The sequence below is a fragment of the Pinus tabuliformis genome, chromosome 3_2 (assembly GCF_031772625.1).
Source record: "Pinus tabuliformis cultivar Carrire ecotype Pingquan chromosome 3_2, CPIR1, whole genome shotgun sequence".
Classification (NCBI taxonomy): domain Eukaryota; kingdom Viridiplantae; phylum Streptophyta; class Pinopsida; order Pinales; family Pinaceae; genus Pinus; species Pinus tabuliformis.
Window position 1 is genome coordinate 202,277,799 of NC_142302.1, and position 22,661 is coordinate 202,300,459.

Here is a 22,661-nt window from a genome sequence, read left to right on the forward strand (position 1 = left end):
GCATCTGGACTTAGCCTGCAATGTGAAAGTTTGTTCACATGTTGTGGCTAAACGAGTTGAATTTCATTAACCTGATTGGTCAAAAGTCAGTTTTACTGAGAGGGTTAGATCTCTCAAGAAATGAGTTGTATTTCATTATTGTAATAGTCAAAAATTGTCTTATTTTAGGTTCAAAGTTAAGTTGTTAGCATAAGTGTGTGGTAGAGCTAGGAATTAGAGATTTATTGTTAGATTGATTAATAATAGGGATTGAGTTGTTAGGCATAGAGTTGAGTGATATTCGATTGATAAAAGAAGGGAAAAAATGTAATGAAGAGAGGATTGAGTGGAGTGGAAGCGAGAATAGTGTGTGGATTGTGTTTTGAAAATATGGTCTTTTAATTTTGTAATCGGGCCAAGGCCGAGACTCTGTAACTATTTTATTATGAATAAATGATGTTGTGTGTGAGATTCATTATCAAGCCTACAGAAACCATTGTTATGCTTCCAGATTCTTTGTATTCGAGAGAGTGATTATTCCTTTGTTTTTTATATTTCACGCCTAAATCACAGGATTGATAGACGTCGAAGGCTTTTATGTAAATATTCTTGTTTGATGCCTGCCTTTAACCCCAACCATTTGATCATTGATATCAGATCAGTGAAGTGTCTTTACATGGTTTTGGTCCCGCAAGCGAAAATCCAATTTACACTAAGAATCGACGCAAAACATAGATCGGATCCGAGATCCGGACTTGAAATATTATAAACGGAGGCTTTTAACTTTATTGGGTCTGTGGACCTCAATCGCATCGCAACTCTGAAGCGGAAGGAGCCTGGCCAAGTGGACTTGCGACTTGCGATTGTGCAATTCAATCGTGACTGTTGGATCACGAATAATCATGGTCATTGGATTGCTGAAGCAGTCTCGCAACACTAAGTGGTACTTCGGGCAGATCAAAAGCCGTAAGCTGTATTGAAGGGTAGTCACTCGATCCCATTCACCATTCGACATGTAGCATAAGAGTGGAGAGAGAAAACTGCTTTATCGGGTGGTTATTCTCCGTGCATGTGTCTCACCTGAAATCTCTGATAGTTGTCAGATCAAACGGATCCAGATCGACAGTCATAAAGGGTCGTGCAAGTTGACTTATCGGGAAGAGGAATCAACCGTTGATTTGATGGAAAGAGATCAACGGTGGAGATCAAGAGGATTTGATCGGTGATCAAACTTTGGGGTAATACCAATTGCTGATATGCAATTTAATCTGGACCGTTGGTCCGTTTAGATCGTGATCTACGGCGTACAACGAGCACTCCAAACTTAAAAGGTAAAATTCATTGTTTTTGCCTTTTTCCAAAGGCATTATAGTTTAAAAGGAAAATGTTGGATTATAAGAAAAAGGTGAATGGTAGGGTGATTGTTGGGGTTTCTTAAGCCACTATTTCCGCCTGCGTCAAATTCCCTCAGATATATCGTTGACCCATCTCCTGTTTGTTGATGATGTACTCATTTTTATGAGTGGGGCTATTAGTGACTCCACTTTTATGGATGGCATCCTCAAAGTATTCTGCAAAGCCACTGGTATGATGAAAAATCAAGAGAAATGCACATTAACAGTGGCAGAATTCTCTCGAACTAAATTATCTTTTGTTGAACAGAGGTTTCCTTTCATGTAGTCGAATATTGAAGAAGGGTTGAAGTACCTTGGATTTTGGTTGAAACCAAATAATTATAAAAATTCAGATTGGTAATGGATGGTTGCAAAAATTAAGAGTAGATGGCTTTCAAGGTCTGGTAGCTTGGTACTTATTAAATGTGTTGGAAGCTACCCCGATCTACTAGATGTCATTAACATGGATTCCTATTGGTATTCTCCATAAAATACAACAGATATGTTTTAGATTCCTATGGCGTGGGAAGAAATAAGGCAAAAATATTTGCTTGCATCAAATGGGAGCAAATTGCAAAACCCAAAAAATGGGGTGCTTTGGGCATGAAAAATATGATCAATTTTTCAAAAGTTGTGCCAACAAAAATGGGATGGCATCTCATCACAAAAAACATTTTATGGAAGCAAGTGGTTGTGCAGAAATATATTTCATTGTTACAGGTAGAGGAATTGATCTTGATGCCTCATTGGAATAAACTGGATATATCCTCAATGTGGAGCATTGTTTTAAACTCTTTCGACTACATAAGAGTCGGTCTTTCTTGGAGAGTTGGTAAAGGTAAGAGAGTGTGCATTGGAGTTGATGGGTGGGTTAGGAGTGGAAATGAACATATCTTACCTCCAGATTTGTTGCAATACCTTCAAGTAGTTGGTTATAGTACATTATATCAGATTGTTGAAGATGAAAATTCTACTATGTTTCATCAAGGATGGATCTCTGCACTCACCTTGCAGTTACCAGTTCATTGGCATCAGATATGGCATTCTTTTACTGATGTCATTGAAAAAGCTTATACTAGAATCCAAAATAGGCAGGATCAGCTCATTTGGACTCGGGCCAACCATGGTGTTTATTCTTCGAAAGAAGGATATATGTTCATTAGTATTGGGAGGGAACCAAATAACATAGATTGGTGGAGGAGATCGCTTTGGAAGCTAAAGCGCCTTCTAAGAACCATGCTTTTTATGTGGGGTGTTGGCTTAGGGGGTCCTGAACCAGGTTCAAAGTTAGTTGTGCCAACCAACAAAACCCTATACTACTATCCCTTTTGGCAACAACCCATGTAGCGCAAGCTCCAGTCTCACCTGAAGCAGTATTGAAGGACACAAGAACAGAATTTATGCATCTAGAGACTAGTGTGATGTTCTCCAACGCCTTGGATTTTCCTTCACGTAGATCGATAGACTTCTAGGGCATGTTACTACAGCACAGTTAAAGTTGCCTTCATACCTTCGTGAAGGTCCACGACTAATCCTTGCAGACCTTTAATAGTCGATTTACCTACTTACCTGCATCAAAAAGTAACCCTAGGTTGGAGTTCGCATAGATCTACCTTATTTGTCAGAAAGCATAATATAAATGATTTGAAACTTCACAAAAGTGGCTAAGCATTCATTTCATGCATTATTAAGACAGATTCAATAAACTCGCATAGCATTTACTCATTATTTCATAAAACATGTCATTCATTGGCAACATATAACATAAATAGATACAAACGGAAATACTTAGTAATTCTTTGGAAAATTGTATTTATTGATCTTCAATTCACTGATTATAGACTCAAACTACCCTATGCACACAACTGCAGGGTTCCACGCACTCAATTGTGGACTCTACCCACGCCTCTACCCACTTAGCTGCAAAGCCTTCCTTTCTCTACCTAAGAGTAGGAAGCAGAGCCTTCCTGCCGAAATCTCTTCAATGAACCAAACGCTCTATCAAAACTTCTCCTTCTCCTAATATTCACTAAGAATCGATTATTTATAGAATTTTAAATACAATGCCATGGTTTGTGGACCATCGGTGAATCTCAAATCTGACTCAAAAATTTACTTAAAACAAGGGGCTAATCCCCTTTGAATATTATTCATCTACGTGCTCCACATTCACATATCATGGAGACATTACATCTTTTACAAAACTGTATACAAAATTTGGGTTAACTAACCCCAAATTTTCCTAGGGGACCCCATCCCAACAGGCCACCAACACAAAGATTGTGACTCACCCTCAAGTCACTCAGCTGGTTGTTCCACTTTCTGGCAGAGTTCATTGAATGTCATGGTCAGCGCCCGAAGCTTCACGTTACTCTGCTCTACTGTTTGTTGTACTTCCTAGACCAGTTTCTTAGTGGTTGGTCGCTCTACTTCCAGTTGCATAGTCCTCTGTGTCTGCTACATTGCCTTCAACTTCTGATGAATGTGCTGTGAAAACTTGCTAGCTTCCTCTATCCAAGGCTCAAGTCTTACGCTAATCAAGGACTTCTTCTTCTGCAATTCTTGTATCTGCAACAAATTTTATTTTCCTTATTGTAAGCGTGCGAAGAGCTGGACTAGCGCTAACGTCTACGTTGTCATACTGATCTCATCATAATGTTTTTGCTTCCCTAATTTCTATGTTCAACTGATGTATCCTCATCAATTTCCACACAGTCGGGTTGTTGCCTTGTCCTCCAAATCAGACAATGTAGTTTATAGTCCCGCGCTCCCTTGAAACTACTTGGAGCACTAAGGCTATCATGTTTTCATATATTCCTTATGAGGATCCCTTGTATACAATTTCTACCTGCTCCCATTCACTCTTCCCGGGAAGGGTTCCCCATTGAGCTTCTTGAGCTGAACTGCGCCACCATCTATAATTTCCTTGACAATATATGGCCCTAACCAATGCATCTAGAATTTACCCAGAAATTTAGTTATGTTACTCTCATATAACAATACAAGATCATTTACCTTGAATGTCCAAATCTTGATATGGTGATCATGCCATTCTTTTCACATTCCTTTTGTACTTGTTAATCGAATCCTACCAAAAATTGATCCTCTTCGAGCTCCATGAGTTGCATGAGCCATTCTTCCAAGGCCTCGCGATCTGCCATATCCTTCAAAGTTGATATGTGCAAACTAGGCACAATGTATTCCGAAGGCATTACTGCTTTGACCTCATAGACTAATCTGAATGGAATTTGTCCTATTAGCTTCTTACAAGTAGTCCAATAAGCCCACAATAATGCAGGTACATGCACATCCCAATCATTTCGTTGCGTGTTATAGATCTTTGTCAACATGTTCTCGAAATTTTTATTAAAATCTTCGACAGTCCCATTTTCTTGCAGGTGGTAAGGCATACTCTTTTGATGGTAGACCTAGAATTCCTTTGTTAGCGCACTAATTGTTTGAATCAGAAAGTGCAGACCCATGTCATTCATCAAAAATTTTGGGCACACAAACCTTCCTAAGACATTCAAACAAGAATTTTTCATCCATGGCCCCTGTACAATCCTTTACTAGCTATTCTTCTACCCATCTGGTTAAATATTCCATCGCAGTGATAATGTAGTGCGCGACCATTTTCTTTCCATGGAGCTGAATTGGCCCAATAATATCAAATTCCCACTTCTCAAATGACTGCAAAGATACTTGAGGATGTAGTGGTAGATCATCCCTTCGTGACGGTCTGCCATCTCTTTGGCATGCATTGCACACCTTACAATATGCCTTGGAATCCTTGTGCAATGTTTCCCACCATAGACTTATGTGCGAAATCTTTTGTGAAATTGCTTTTCCTGCATAATGGCCTCCTGCAACTCCCCCATGAGCTTCGACGATAATGCTATCTCTCTCAAAGTAGGGCACATATCTTCACAATATTTCATCTACATCCATTTTGTACAAATTTCCTACAATGACCGAAAAATCGGTTGTGCACACTACTAATTCTTTCTTCTGTTGATTGATATACCCTTCAGGTGCCATCCCTATAGTTAAAAAGTGAATAATGTCTGCAAAATGGTCATTAGCTACGCGAATCACATAGAGATGCACATCTGGCAACCCTTCCTCCAAGTTACTAGGTTCTTCACCTGTTTCTATTTGTGAGAGATGGTCAACTCTAGCATTCAACCTCCCTAGTTTCACAATGAATTCAAAGTCATACTCCTGAAATAATAACAACCATATGCAAATTCCCCCCCAACATAGGCTTGTTGACTGTGTATTTTAAGGTAGAATGATCTGTATACATTTTTAAATTCCCTCCTAATAGATAATGCCTAAATTTTTGTTGTGCATAGACCATGGACAACCCTTCATGCTCAGTCATTGAATAAATTTTCTCGACCTTCGATAAATTCCTACTTGTGAAAGCTATAGGATGGTCCATTTCTCCCTCACCAACCTGTGTTAGAACTACACCCAGCGCAATGCAAGAATAATCCACATGTACTTGAAAATCCTTTTTCCAATCAGGGAATAACAAGATTGGCACAATTACCATCTTTTCTTTCAACACATCTAAGTTGCGCTGACATTCTTCATCCCAACAGAATGTCGCATCCTTATTTAGTAGTTTTTCCATGGGCGTGTTAATTTGAGCATAATATTTGATAAATTTTCTATAGTATGCCATATGTCCCAATGTCGCGCGCAACTGTTTAACATTCCTAGGAGCCTCAAAGTTCACAACCACCATAATATTTGTAAGGTTCACCATCAATCCTTGCTTGCACACAACATGACCCAACAAGGTCCCAAAAGGAACATAAAATATGCATTTTTTCAAATTCAGCTCGATTTGGTATTTGCAACGTGTATCCAACATAAGGCGCAGACTTGATACAAGGTGCTTCACCAAGCCAATCACTGTCCAGTCATCAAAGTACACTTCTAGGAAATTATGAATGAACTCCTTGAATGTTGCTATGACTACGCATGAGAATATCGTAGGCACATTATTTAATCCAAATGGATAATAGTGTATTGAAAGGAACCCCACTCTATTGCAAAGGTGGTTTTGCTTCTATATTTTGGGGCAATCTTAATCTAATGATATCCAGAAAGCTCATCAATGAAGGAATAAGCCTCCTACCCTCCAACATTGTCTAATACTTCATATGTAAATGGCATTGGAAATGGATCTTGAACACATGCATCATTCACCTTCTGCAAATCTATGAAAATCCTTATTTCTCCCTTTTCTTTCTTCACTTGGACCACCATCGGACTCACCCAATCAGACTCTTCAACAGGTTCTATAATGCCTACCTCCAAAATTTTATCCAGCTCTTGGTGGACCTTTTCCTTATACTTAGGATTAAGATGGTAAGGCCTCTGTCTAATAGGCTCCGTGTATAGCTTCAGTGTGATCTTCATAACACCCAAGTCACCAAGTATTCCTTTCAGATCTGAAAACTTAGTAGGGAAGAGATCCTGATATTTGCAAAGTAATTCAACAACTTTGTCTGTTGTTGCATCGTCCCAATAGTCTCCAATCTTTACGAGCTTCGGTTCCTCTTCAGTGCCTATGTTTACTTACTTAATTTTCAAAGGCGTGGAGATGTATGGGTTCTCTAGTTGTAGGCCTTCAACTTCGCAATGCCCTTCTATCTCCATAATATTGATGTTCCTTAGGTCTTCTTCCTCCTCTTCGGCGGTCACATTATAACATTTCAAGGCACGGTGAAGATGGGTGCTCTAGTCTGGTTGGGCCCATTCCATTGGTTCCTTTGGTGTCCCGAAGATAACCATTTTAATTTCTTGGAGCGCTTAATTGATTCTTGCAAACTCATCTTCGAAGCTGAAATTCAATAAGAAACCTTCCTTCAACACATCCCATTCTACAGTGTCATGGCAGAGCTCTGTTTCAAGGTACCAGTTCATAGGGATTGTATACAAGGTATGACAAAACATATGTACCCATTCTAGCTATGGTTTCGTTCCCTGCGCCTTAGTCCATCTTGCCAAGTGATCGTGCAGATCATCCTTCCCATTATACTTCTCAGTCATTCTAGTAATACCATGCCCAAATTGTAGCTCCATCATTCTCCTGTAATCTCGCCATCCAGCAAAGCTATCCTTGTGCGTACCCCACCATCATGCGAGTGTAGCACACAGTGCCAATTCTAAGGCTTGAAAGCGGTGGTCCTCAAGGACTTCACACTCAAATTCATCTAAAAACATATCTACATGAATCAAACCATCATAATAATTTAACTTTCTTACCTCCGACAACACACAGTGTAGCGACTTCGTCATCATATTGCATCACAATGTAGATACTTCATGTAAGGAGTTTTGCCAAAGTTCTAATTCCTCATCTGAATCAGAGATGTAGGAAATTTCTTGGTCCCATGCAATCCTACCATCTGCCATTGGATTAATCCAATCCCGATATCGAGCAGTTATCTTGTAAATTTGATCTAGCTCATGATCACTAACTACATAATCGTGGACTGGTGCAGTATAGCGTGCCCCTTTTGTAGGATCTAGTGGCACTATAACCCTAAGTGAATTTCTTTCAAATGAAATTGTCCTCTTTTTTAGATTAATGACCTTGTTCATGTCAATAGCCTAATCGATTCCCAGGAGCGTAGGGTAGGGATTACTGTCATCGACAATTTCTATAACTTCAAAGTCCGCTACCGCACTCGCACCGTCAATATCAACCATTACTCCAAATAAGTGTCTCATGGGGATGATCTTCTGTTGATTCACCATCCTGAGCTGAATCGGAGACCATTGCAGCATAGGTCTCCCCATCCTTTACCATGTTTGTTTCGGTAGAACATTTTCATCATACCCCAAATCTAATATGACCTGGTCCATTTCATAATCACCTTTCTGCGTTATTAGCCGCATTTCACACCTTGAGTTTGGTATCTACTTACTACAGTAAGTTAAGCTCTTAATTCCTTTATCAACCTTGGCAAGTACACTTAGAGGTGCTCATCTTAGGTATATAGATCTAGAAGGATCTAAGTTTCTAATGACAACCTAGTGAAATGAAATTAACTGTACTCTCTTACAAGAGGTCCTTCATTGTCTTTTCAATCACTCAAGAATCAATCTAGATAAAACAAATCTTATGAAATTATGGTTGCCTAAGTAACAAAAACAGATTATTAATGACTAGTTAAAATCCTATCATTCCCTTATAAGAATATTGCTCAATAGAACTTTTCCCAATCATAACAATCCAAAGTAATTTCAATAACTAACTAAATCAAACAGTGAATAAGATGAGTAATGTTGCAAACCAATAACAGTTGAATCTTTTTACAAGAATCACTTATCAAACTGAAAATTGAATTTAACAATTACAATCTGAATCACTTGGAAATCAAACCAGAACTATCTTCAAAGTCAAAGCCAATAAGCAAATATGGAAATTGTATGACAACAAGCATATGTATCAATTTTCAAGATCAGAATTGGTTGAATCCTTTTACAAGGTTCTTTTCACAACGAATGCAAGTCCTTTTCAATTGATAACTTTAATAACATAACCTTTCCTACAACACATAAAATAACTTCTAACTTTCAAATCTGAATATGCAACTAGTAAGGAAACTTGAAAACAGAGTGTACCAGCATAGTGATGAGGGCCCTTCAACACTTCACAAGCACACTGAAAAATGATTCAGGAGAGTATGACTATTGGATCTGGAAGCATAAACTTGATAATGAAGTTTGTATTAAATCTGGAGATTAAAAATGCACAAACTGTACTTTCATATGTTCACCATCTAGCTGAAAAACATAGTCTTCTTCCATAGGTTATTTATCATGAATCCTATAACAAAAGAAGTTATTCCTCCTCCATATTATCCTAACAAAATTCTATTAATTACATCCAAGAAGGTCAAAAATGAATAAGTTCCTTCATTTATGCAAAAGTTCTCAAAATAGAAATTATTTTCTTCACAAAATCTAGAAATTATGCTGAAGTGGCTGGGTTTGACCAGCGTTGACCGAATACTTACTTCCTTCAAAACCAAAAGTGGATAGGTGATCTACTATCCGTGTACATTTTACTTCATACCCACAATCTTCAAATTCACTCACCTGCTATGAAACATGTCAAACAATGGAGCATTTACAAGAAGTCACAACTTCTTGTAATTTTCTAAAAAATGTCATTTTTAACATGATAATTTCATAAATTAACTTCAAGCTAAAAATAATGATAATGACATCATATAATTTAGTTTCTAAGGATTATAGCTGGAATATGAAGGTTAAATGGTCAAAAATGATAATCAAAAGAGGATTTTAAGTGGAATGGATAGTCATAATTTGATACCAACATTCCCCCAAACTCAGGATTTTGCATGCCCTCATGCAAAAAAGTTCTAACCTGTCAAATTATGACTTCTGTCTCTGCCTCTACTGCCTGAAGTAAAGCATTGATGTTCATTTGGGCTTCATACTCTGTCTTCAAGATTTGATACTTGGTTTTAATTGCTTTCTTTTGCTTGTAAAGTTTGTAGGCCTTCCTACAAATTTGCATTTTATAGGCTGTGAGTTTCTTAACCTTATTTTTCAATTTTTCATTCTCATCTTGAAACTTCTTACTTTTTATTTTGAGTGTCTCATTTTCTCTTTTCACCACGCTTTCCAAAACCTCTAATTCCATTGTTGAGATTGCAACAAGATGATGGAGCTTAGTGAAAAGAGTCGCCTTCACTAAGTGGGCCCGCAGGCTATTTTTGGCGCAAGTCTATTTTTAGACTATGTCTATTTTTAGACATATGGATCATGTCTATGGATTGCAGGTTGCTGTTTATGGATGATTGATCAAGTTGGGAAAAAATAGATGGAATTCTATTTTTGATGAAAGTGTGAATGATCACAGTGTGAGTGATCAAAGTCTATTTTTAGACTGGCTGTCAAAAATAGAAAAGTCAAATATTATTATCTCACAATAATATTTGGACTATAAACTTAATCTTATTCTCTTGGAGCACTTCAGTTTGAGCTACAGAGGTGGCACATGCAGCTGTCAGAAGGAAATACACTTTTCTTATGAGTCAATTGAGTTTTTGCATGCATGACTTTAGTTAGAACTCAATCAGTTGAGTTTGGTGGAGTTGATGGAGTTGTGTTCAGTTTAGCTTTGTTAAACTGGTTGTATTTAGTCTAACTGGCAAACAGACTAGAGATGAGTTGGGTGAATTAGTTATTAATTAATTCACAAGTTATTAACTCATAATACAACTAATGAATACATCAGTTAACTCAGTTGCATGTCAGTGCATGTTCAGTTCAACAGGGACAAGTGGTAGAGAATCAGATTGCTATCAGTTGTGACTATAGTTGTGCACCAGATCTTGCACAATCAAGGGATTGAGTATGCCAATGAGTTTGCTCACGTATTTTCCCACATTATAGCTTGTGCTCACGTCCAACAAAGAGTGAGTGACTATTTTGTAGGTGAAAAATGAGTTTGGTGAGCCATTCTCATCAGTTCTTGAGTAGGTATTGAGCAGTGGAGGCAGGCAAGCAGTGGAAGAGATTTGGAGATCAGATCTGAGCTGTATTGTGTGTAACAGAGGTGGAGATACTTGTGAGAAGTATTATGCTGTGTAATGTTACATGACTCAATCATTAATATACAGATAGTTGGGGTTTTTAGCGAGATGCTTTCCCCGAGATACATACTGTGTTAATGTGTGAATGCTCTTGATGTTTTATTGTTATTGATGCTGCTATATTGATGATCAACGTAGAGGAGCTTATGTATTGTGTATGTTTTCCGCAATAGTACATGATCAGGATAATCTCCATTGAATATGTGTTAAATTATTCAAAATTTCTACATGGTATCGGAGCGAGCTAGATAATTGTAGAAAAATTTTCTACATGGTATCGGAGCTATTGATCATCAGATCCACTATTCAGGAAGTGTTTACATTCTATTTCTTCAGGTAGAGTCTGTAATCGGGCCAGGTAGCCTCTGGATTCATCCTTCCTTTGGAAGGTGAGATATCTGGTGAATGCCCATACAGTCAATCTCTGTACGATAAATATTGTGTTCTCACGAATTCTAGACTGGAAGCAGTTGAGTTGGTTGCTGGTGGAAATCGAATTTGCAGCAGTGTTGTTGAAATGTCTTTCAACGGATTGCAAATGTTATTCCAAAGCAAGAGCGACCTGGCGCTCAAGGATAAACTCAGAAACAATAAAGGTGAGAATGGATCTTCATCAAAGGTATCTGATGAAGAGAATTGCGCTTTGGCTGCCAAAGCAAAGAAGGGGAAGAACAAGAAAGCTTCTCATTCTGGTGCGAAAGGCAAGAAGCAGGATATGTCCAAGGTGAAGTGTTTTCACTGTCACCAGCATGGACACTATGCCACTAATTGTCCGCAGAAGAAGAAGAACAAGCAAGCTGCTGGATCTGCAGGGGGAGAGGCCTTAGCTTCTCAGTTTGAGCTTGATTTTTCATTGATCGCATGCTTGGTTTCAATTGTGATGGGATCAGTGTGGTTCTTGGACAGTGGTGCATCTTTTCACATGATGGGAGATAGAGATTTGCTCTCTGATCTAGAGGACAAAGATCTTGGAGTGCACATCGAGATGGGCGATGATGGTAGATACAGTGCGACCGGTATCGGTACCATTTCCTTTGAGAGGGAGTCTGGTAAACCCTTTGTATTGAAGGAAGTCATGCATGTTCCAGGATTGAAGAAGAATCTCATCTTAGTGGCGATGTTAGAAGACGATGTTAGAAGACAAGGGGTATGATGTTATTTTCAGCGAGGGAAAGGCCTTCCTGCGTAGCAAGACAACTGGTGAGACCCGGAAGATAGGGGTTCGAGTGAGGAACCTTTATCAGTTGCATGTAGATGGATACGCAGCAATGGCAGGCAAGGCAGAAGGATTGGTGAGCCGGGATGATGGCGATTTGTGGCACAGGAGATTGGGTCACCTTCACCATGGAGCCTTGAAGATACTGCAGCAGATCACTACAGGGCTTCCTAAAGGCACACTTGCGCAGTCAGATTAGTGCAAGGGGTGTACTTTGGGGAAGTTTGTGAAAGCCACCTTTCACGAGAAGGATAGTCGCACCACGATGATCCTTGAGAGAATTCACACATACGTGTGTGGACCTTTCTCAGTTGCTTCGATAGCAAAACACAGGTATTATGTGATTTTTGTTGATGATTTCTCTCGTAAGTGCTGGATCCTCTTCATGCAGAAGAAGAGCGAGACATATTCAAATTTCTGTGAATTCAAAGCATTGGTCGAGAGGGAGTCGGGGAAGAAGGTGAAGGCTCTTAGGAGCAATAATGGTGGTGAATACATCTCGGACGAGTTCAAGGATTTCTGCAAGACAGAAGGGATTCGTAGAGAGCTCATAGCTCCCCATAACCCACAACAGAACAGGATAGCTGAGCGGAAGAACAGAACGATTGTGGGTGTTGCACGGGCAATGTTGCATGATCAGGGCCTACCCCTTCACTTGTGGGTGGACGCATGCAATACAACAGTTTATGTGCAGAACCATTGTCCTCGTAGGATACTTGGCATGAGTACACCTGAGGAGACTTATTCTGGTAAGAAGCCTGATCTTTCTCATTTGAGGATTTTTGGTGCTAACGTTTACATGCATGTGACGAAGGATGCCAGGAAGAAGTTGGAGCCGACCGCAGAGGTTGGGATATTTGTGGGGTACACTGATACGCCCCATAACTATCGTGTGTATTTTCCAGACAGTGGTAAAACTGTTGTGCAACGGGATATAAAATTTCAGGAGGAGAAAGCCATGAAGTGTTCGCTTGAGAGGGAGCTACACTTGCATGCAGATGAGGAGCTATTAGTTCCTAAGGATGAGCTTCAGGACATGGATCAGCCACAGGACGAGGTTCATGGAGTGGAAGAGACCACTCATGCAGTGCCAACCATCAGAGGGCGAAAGCGCTTGACAGAAGCTGAGCGACTGGCTCAAGATGCAGAGAAAGTTGTAGGACCACCTACAGCCCAATGCAGGCAGAGACAGTCACCTGATCGGTACACTGGATACATGGCTCTTATGAGCAAGTGTGTTGTGACTGAGCCATTGTCTTTCGAGGAAGCTGTGGAGGATCCCGCATGGGTAGACGCCATGGTGGAAGAGTATGATTCTATTGTCAGAAACAGTGCATGGGAGATTGTTCCTAGACCGAAAGGGAAATCAGTGGTGGGTTCGAGATGGATCTACAAAGTTAAGCAGGCATCTGACGGGAGTGTGGAGAAGTACAAGGCAAGATTTGTTGCCCGAGGCTTTTCACAGATTGACGGGATCGATTATGAGGAGACCTTTGCACCTGTCGCAAGGTATTCTTCGATACGGACGATTCTTGCTCTCTCAGCGCAGATGGGATGGCACATTCATCAGATGGATGTGAAGACTGCGTTCCTCAATGGAGTCATTGAGGAGGAGGTGTACATTGAGCAACCCGAAGGCTTTGAAGTCTTCAGCAGCGAGTCGCATGTGTGCAGGCTCACGAGAGCGCTGTATGGGTTGAAGCAAGCACCACGTGCTTGGTACACACGGATAGACAGCTATTTCACAGGACTTGGATTCTCCAAGAGCGAGGCGGATCCTAACCTATACCAGATTGTGGTGGAGGGTAATTTGCTTATCATTGTACTGTATATTGATGATTTGATTCTAACGGGTGATGAACTGTTGATGCTGTCATGCAAGAAGGATCTTGCTACAGAGTTTGAGATGAAGGATTTGGACCTCCTTCACTATTTCCTGGGATTGGAAATATGGCAGCGCAATGGTGGACTATTTGTTTCTCAGGGCAAGTATGCTCGGGAGATATTGGAGAAGTTCAACATGCATGGCTGCAAGCCTGTTGATACTCCTCTTCCTGGAGGTTGGAGGAAGGAGGATGCCACTTCGGGAGAAGAAGTGGATGCCACTATTTATCGACAATTGGTGGGGTCGCTGGTGTATTTTTTCAATACACGACCTGATATATGCTATGCAGTTAACCAGCTTTCACAAGCTATGGTTAAGCCTACCAAGCTCTTCTGGAAGGTGGGCAAGCATGTATTGCGCTACTTGAGAGGCACATCGGGATATGGTTTGTGGTACAGACAGGAGGATGAGATGAAGCTATGTGGCTTCACGGATGCAGATTGGGCAGGGAGCCCAACAGACAGAAAGAGCACATCAGGAGGGTCTTTAGTATTGGATCGACAGCAGTTTCTTGGTACAGCAGGAAACAGAGATTCGTGGCACTCAGTTCAGCGGAGGCCGAGTATATGGCAGCAAGTTTGGCTGCATGCGAGGCTATATGGATGAGGAAGATCCTAGTTGGTTTGTTCGGTTCTCATTTGGATCCTACTGTGATTTACTGTGATAAGCAGAGTTGCATTAAACTCTCAGCTAATCCTGTATTTCATGACAGATCTAAACATATTGACATCAGGTACCATCATATCAGAGATTGTGTGCAGCGGAGGATCATGTTACTTTCGTACATTCCAATGGAGGATCAGGATGCTGATATTCTGACGAAGGCTCTCACCAGGAGCAAATTCGAGTAGCACCGAGGGAGGATAGGGGTTGCTGATAATCCATATCTTGTCGAGAGGGAGTGTTGAGATTGCAACAAGATGATGGAGCTTAGTGAAAAGAGTCGCCTTCACTAAGTGGGCCCGCAGGCTATTTTTGGCACAAGTCTATTTTTAGACTATGTCTATTTTTAGACATATGGATCATGTCTATGGATTGCAGGTTGTTGTTTATGGATGATTGATCAAGTTGGGAAAAATAGATGGACTTCTATTTTTGATGAAAGTTTGAATGATCACAGTGTGAGTGATCAAAGTCTATTTTTAGACTGGCTGTCAAAAATAGAAAAGTCAAATATTATTATCTCACAATAATATTTGGACTATAAACTTAATCTTATTCTCTTGGAGCACTTCAGTTTGAGCTACAGAGGTGGCACATGCAGCTGTCAGAAGGAAATACGCTTTTCTTATGAGTTATTTGAGTTGTTGCATGCATGACTTCAGTTAGAACTCAATCAGTTGAGTTTGGTGGAGTTGATTGTGGAGTTGATGGAGTTGTGTTCAGTTTAGCTTTGTTAAACTGGTTGTATTTAGTCTAACTGGAAAATAGACTAGAGATGAGTTGGGTGAATTAGTTATTAATTAATTCACAAGTTATTAACTCATAATACAACTAATGAATACATCAGTTAACTCAGTTGCATGTCAGTGCATGTTCAGTTCAACAGGGACAGGTGGTAGAGAATCAGATTGCTATCAGTTGTGACTATAGTTGTGCACCAGATCTTGCACAATCAAGGGATTGAGTATGCCAATGAGTTTTCTCACGTATTTGCCCACATTATAGCTTGTGCTCACGTCCAACAAAGAGTGAGTGACTATTTTGCAGGTGAAAAACGAGTTTGGTGAGCCATTCTCATCAGTTCTTGAGCAGGTATTGAGCAGTGGAGGCAGGCAAGCAATGGAAGAGATTTGGAGATCAGATCTGAGCTGTATTGTGTGTAACAGAGGTGGAGATACTTGTGAGAAGTATTATGCTGTGTAATGTTACATGACTCAATCATTAATATACAGATAGTTGGGGTTTTTAGCAAGATGCTTTCCCCGGGATACATACTGTGTTAATGTGTGAATGCTCTTGATGTTTTATTGTTATTGATGCTGCTATATTGTTGATCAACGTAGAGGAGTTTATGTATTGTGTATGTTTTCTGTAATATTACATGATCAAGATAATCTCCATTGAATATGTGTTAAATTATTTAAAATTTCTACATCCATAAGTTGTTGTTGTAACTTCTCAACTTTCCTTCCCAGTTTTCTTTTCTTTTTACCTGAGAATTTTTGTTCTTGTTGCTCCTTTTCTTTGTCTTTACTTTCCAATCCTTGTATGTAGTCATATTGTTCCTGTTGTAGAACATCATCCTCCTCCACCATTTTCTCTTTCTGACCTAACTTAGTCTTTCTAGACCTTCTTGTGTAAGTGGAGAAAATTTTATCCTGTTCAACCCTTTCGGCCTCCTCCCTTACCATCCTCCTTGTTCTGATATTGCTACTAGATGGAACAAAGTTACTTAGTCTATACTTTGAAAAGTATTCCTCTATAGCATCTACATCAATCAATAGTTCTGCATGTTGTTTCCCTTCCTTTAAATTCTATTGTTCCTCTTGTGGATTCTGCTGCTTTGCTTGCTCCTCATCTGCCATAAACTCATTAGTCACCAAGAATTTCTTCCATGTCACACTTACCTTTTGCAGTTCAAATTCAATCAAGATTTTTACCAAACAAAAATGGTATAGGTTCCTATGCTGATTTTTCATTTGTTTTTGTATGCTCTTAGACATTTTAGTCAGGCTTTGCAAAAGAAAATATGGTAAGATTATGATGCAGTCTCCTCTTATATGCATTAACAATTTTATATGATAAATAAATACAATGTTGTATCTTCCCTCACAGGCTATAAATTTTAAATAACATAAACTATTTCATCCCATAGATGAATGAGCCAACTCCTTGGTATCCCTAATTTCTAGTCAACTGATGATACCCTTGTCCTGGATATGAAATGTGTCCATGTTTTCTCTTTGAACTGCTTGATTTTAAAATACTTTTCTCCTTCTGGGCTTATACCTATTGCTTGAGCAATTGTGTCTTTTGAGACCCTAAAAGACAAGTTTCCTACAATAGCCCTCTCTCCATTGAATGAGGAGGCAAACTCCCTTGCTGCTAGCTCATTATGCCCATTAAATTTCTCTAAGAATGTCAGCCATTTTTTTGCCCTAAAAATGTCTATGCAGTCCTTATGGTATTTGGTAGGGTCAAATTGTTGTGGCTCTGTTCGATTTTCCATGAGAGAAAATTTTTTATCTCCTGTTACCTTGTGTGTAAGAAGAATTACAGTTCTAAAAAGAATTCTACCATAGTTTGTAGAAAATTACTGTATTTCCCTTATGTTGTAAAAACAAATTTCACCATAGTTACAGAAACTACCTGAGCTTGAGTACTATGCGTATCTCTTGTTTAATGAAGGACACTGCCAATTAAATCGAAATACCCTTCAACCAGTTCTGTAGAGTCTCCCCTGTGTCGTGGCCCTTTTACTCATATGTTGACATTGCTATTATCAACATACTCGTAACGCTATACCCTTATGTATCTCAGAGAGGATTGCTTTATAACCTTTAGAATGGTAAGCAACCCTAATTCACAGCGTTTTCTACAAGTTTGAACTTCTACCTATACTCCGTGATGAATATAATACTTAATTCCTTTTTAAAACGGTCGTTTAATTCTTACGACCTCCATTCATTACTTGTTTATGCAATGAATCCTCAGTCTCTTCACACAATATATACTTCACTAATAATTCCTTCAATGCCTTACACAAGGATTTTTATTGATGACCTACAGAGTTCTGGCAGTGGTATTTGAATGATGAAATCGGGTATGGTGCAAGCCCTTTTTTGAAATTATGAGGAATACAAATCATTATGGCACCTACAATTCCTAAGAGCATCGGGTCATGATGATTTTCTGAACTAGTTGTTAATCCTTACTTATGATCACATACCCTTTGTCTATCAAATATGTTTTATTTTCCAGATTTAAAAATCTTTAGGTTGAAAACCATAAATATTTTAAATCCTTTGTCTTTGTACCCTGAACCCTTCTTCAAAATTTGGTTTTGTAGCCTACTAATTGATGACTTCCAATCTACAGTTGGTGACTTAATTGGTTCTTAAGTATGCATTCTTACTTTTGGTAAATCTATTGATACTTATGGCTGTAGGTTAATTGAAATATATGTACAGGATGAAAAGGTAGGCTTTAAGGACTATGCTTTTAGGAATATATACGAGGTAGAAGATAGGACTAATGTTCAGAAATAGGAAATAGGTTATAGTTATAGGATATAGGTAGAAGAGTAGGACTGACTTCTACAGCATATAAGAACGAACGATCTAGGATAAACTGGGTATTTAGAAACTAAAATCAATAATCATCATAAACCATCATTTAAAAATTGAAGTTAATAAAAGAAATTAAAAATATTAAAATGGCAATTCTTACATTCCTCTGATATCCCTTTGTTTGGAGGCTGGATTTTGTTGTTTGATATGTTCAGCCATAGTTTAGACCTATGATGGGTTTCATTGTCTCTTAAATGTAATCTCTTTCTTCTTAGGTGTAGTCCAGTCTTATTTGTAGATGCAATCTTCCTCTTCTTGGGTGCAGTATTCTTCTTTGTAGATGCAATCTTCCTCTGAACAGGTCCCATTCTAAAAATGTGCATAGAATAGGTCCCTTACCTGAGAATGAGAATTTATATATAAAAAGTCCCTTTCTGAGAAATTATATATAACAAGTTCCTTTCTAAGAATGAGAATTTGTATATAACAGGTCCCTTTCTGAGATATGTTCTGAGTTTACAATCAAATCCTTTTGGAAAACACTAAACAACAATCATTTTTTTTAAGAATCCATTAGAAAATGTAAAGACAAATCTATTTCTCTGCTCAAGATGAACTTAAGGAGACAAAAAATCATGAACAAGTTCAAACTTTCTTCTCCCAATTTCATGATTTGACTTGTCCTCAAGTCATGTTTCTTTCAGAATCCTTTTATTTTGAAATTCAAACTAAACTTGAAAAGGAATTATTACAAGCCAATTTATTGGTTTTCTCATAAGAATTCGTGTTTAGATTATGCCATCTCGGATTTTCATATCTAAAAATTATTTTGTTTTTTTTAGCTTTTTTATTGTTCGTTTGTTCCTTTATTTGTTTGTTTTTTTTTTTTTTTTTTTTTTGTAGAAACAGAAACTGACTAAGGCTTGGATAGTACAGCTGTCTACTGTACTATTTATACCTCCTTTTGTTGTGATACTGTCCTCATGAAGTCTTCTTTTCTGACATGCTTATGATAGATCTTTAGCCTGTGTCCATTCACCAGATATGTTTGTCTTTCCTGGTCAATTGAAGTTATTTTGACTGATCCATTCTCAAAGACTTCAATGATTTCATAAGGGCCCATCCAGTGGGTTGTAAATTTATCTTTGTAATCCTTGAATTTTGAGTCGAAGAGTAATGCCCAGTCACCAACTTGAAATTCATTCTTCTTGATTAACTTATCATGCCATTGTCTCGTTTGTTGTTGTATCATTGTTGTCCTTTGCACTTCCTGTTGTCTCATCTCGTCTAGGTTGTTCAATTGCATGATTCTTTCTTTCTGGGCTTTAGAGAGATCTATTCATAAGTTTGCATCCAATTTATATGTACGTATTTGAAATTCTATTGGCAACATGATCTCTTTGCCATACAGTAGCTAATAGGGTGTAAACCCTGTTGTGTTTTTCCAAGTAATTTTATATGCCCAGACTGCTTCATTGAGCTTATCTGTCCAGTCCTTTCTGTTTGTTGCCACTGCTTTAGTCATGATCCTTTCTAGTGTTTTGTTTGTAGATTCCACTTGGCCATTGGCCTACAGATGGTAGGGTGTGCTTCGTTTGTGTTTGATTTTGTACTTATCAGTGATTTCTTGAACCAGTCTTGATGTGAATTGAGTCCCTTGGTCAGTTACTATCTCTTTGGGTACTCCATATCTAACAAAGATTATTTCAGAAAGGAAATTGACTATGGTTTGTTCAGTTGCCCTTGAAAGTGTCTTTGCTTCAGCCCATTTAGTCACATAATCGGTACATACAAGAATGTACTTCTTACCTTTGGATGGTGGATTTATGGGCTTGACAAAGTCGAGAGCCCATTTTTCAAATGGCTCTAGATGCACTTGTGGCTGTAGTGGCATCTCATTGGAGGTGTTTGGTTTGCCCATGCATTGGCAGTTGTCACAACTTCTTACATACTTCTTTGAATCTTTGAAAATTGATGGCTAATAGTAGCCAAGGCTAAGAATTTTGTGTGTTGTCCTCTTAGCTGCAAAATGGCCAGCACAAGGTTCATTATGGAATGAGGTTATTATATCAATTATTCTATCCTCTCTAATGCATCTTCTAATGATCATATCATAACCAGTATAAAACAAATCACCATTAATCCATGAATATCTTGTGCTTTGTTTGATCAACCTTGTCTTCTCCTTTGAACTAAAAGATGGTGGTACTTTTCCTATGGACAAGTAGTGAGCTAAATCAACATACCATGGAGTTGACACTGAAATTGCAAATAAGTGTTCATGAGGAAATGAATCTTCAACTTGGACATCCTCACCTGAATTTTGTTGTCTAGAAAAGTAATCTTCTATCTGGTTCTCTTTCTCTGGTCTATCTAGTATGGTGAGATTAAATTCATGTAGTAAGGGTAACCATCTTGTGATCTGTTATAGACATTTTTGTGCCTTACAACATTGAGCATGAAATGTCCATAATTCAAGGGATCCAAAGTCCCTAAAGATGTTGTTATAGCTCCTAAAGGAACAAGGTCAACCAATGACAGCTTCTCCCAGAAGTTCTCCACCAAAAACCACTCAGAAACAGTCAATTCAGGATCAATTCAGAGGCTCCACTAGCTGTCTGCGCTGAAATGCAGAGATTACACTGGCTAGGTGCAGTGCAACACAGGTAGAAGCACTACCAGGGTGTGCTAAGCGGGAAATGACAAATGGCAAGTTCATTCAACGAGGTGGAAAGACCCTGGAAGCTTCCAGAATCTTCTCCAATGACACTTGCCTCAATGAATTCGACTAGTGATGAGTAAGAGGTTCTCAACCTCGAAGTGGAAGCAAGAACTGACAGAGAGAAGCCACAAGTCGAAACATGAGCTGACTCATCCTCTCTGCTCACATCTATATATGGATCTCTCACCCAGAGGTTCAGGAGGCTGGAATTTTGTACTTTGCAGAGAATTGCTATTGGTTTGAGATTGATATTAGCACATTGGGTGATTCATGCTTTGTTGGAGGAGAGGAAGGGATTCCTTTGCTGGGAGATAGATGCTGGATCGGAACTCACTTGGTTGTATCTCCTCTCAGACTTTATTATCTTATCAATAAACTATTTGAGTTTCTCCTACATGTTGTATACCAATGATGTTTTGTTATGCTTACATGTTTAGCTTAATCTGATCTTGAGCTTTTTATGAATGTATATTTGTATCTTTGTGTACTTTCTCTCTCTTGTGATCTTGCAGGAATTCAGTGAAGCTGGGCTGGTGAAGGAGAAAGAAGCTGGGAGCTACTGAAGAGAGGAGTGATTTGGATCGACAAACTAGCGGAAGATACAGGTTAGTTAGATCCTTCTTCCTCACTTGCATTTCATAAAGAAGAATACTCGAATAAGTTTACCTGTTTGTTGCTAAGGCACTATCACCTCTTAGAGTGGGATAGGGGAATTCCGAATTGGATACTTTTCCCAACAACAAATTGGCGACTCCACTGGGGAGAGTATCTTGTTAGTTTATTTGTGTTTCTGGTCTTGTTCTTCTCATAAACTCAGGAGTGTCGAATCGAAATGCATTTGCCATTTTCAAATGCAAAGTAGAGATCTGCCACTCTAGCCCACTCACGGGGCCTATTTTTATGATCTGAACAAACTGATCCACGAGTGCTCTAACATCCCTTTGTGATAGATCTTAGTCCTCCTTTAAATCATCCTCCTAATTGTACCTAATTGATAGCTTTGATCCGGCCAAAAACTGTTGATTTAACTGCAAACAGTAACCCAGAACCCAGAAACAACTCTCCTTTCTGCTTCAGCGCAGACTCTGTGAAGAGGTTCTGCATTTCAACACAGGTCCCGTGAAGGCTACCTGTGCTGAATGTCAAAACCTCTGTGTTGGGAGTGCGCTGATCAGTCTTTGCCTTGTGCAGTTGTGGTTCCCTGCTTCCTTTTTCTCAGTTTTATCTCTGTTTTTTGCAGCCTGTTATCAGTCAGTGTACCTATATGAAACCCCTTTTCTTTGCCTCAATTTCACCTCAGTTGTATAAAGAAACTGTATTTTTTTTTTGTGTATTTGTTACATCATTTGCAGTTTCCCATTACAAAAGTAAATTAGTCATACTGTCGCCCTTAGATCTAGACCTGTCATAGGTGTCATTTTGATCTTAGGAGTGAGTTTGTTTGCTGTTCACAGTTGATTGAGCTTTTAATTTTGTCGTTTGGTTTGAATTTATGCATTTCTAGTGTCGAAACAAGTAAATCATAAAGTGTCGTAATCGTCTTTTTGATTTTGAAAAAGGAACTTGTTTATGTTTTCACTTGA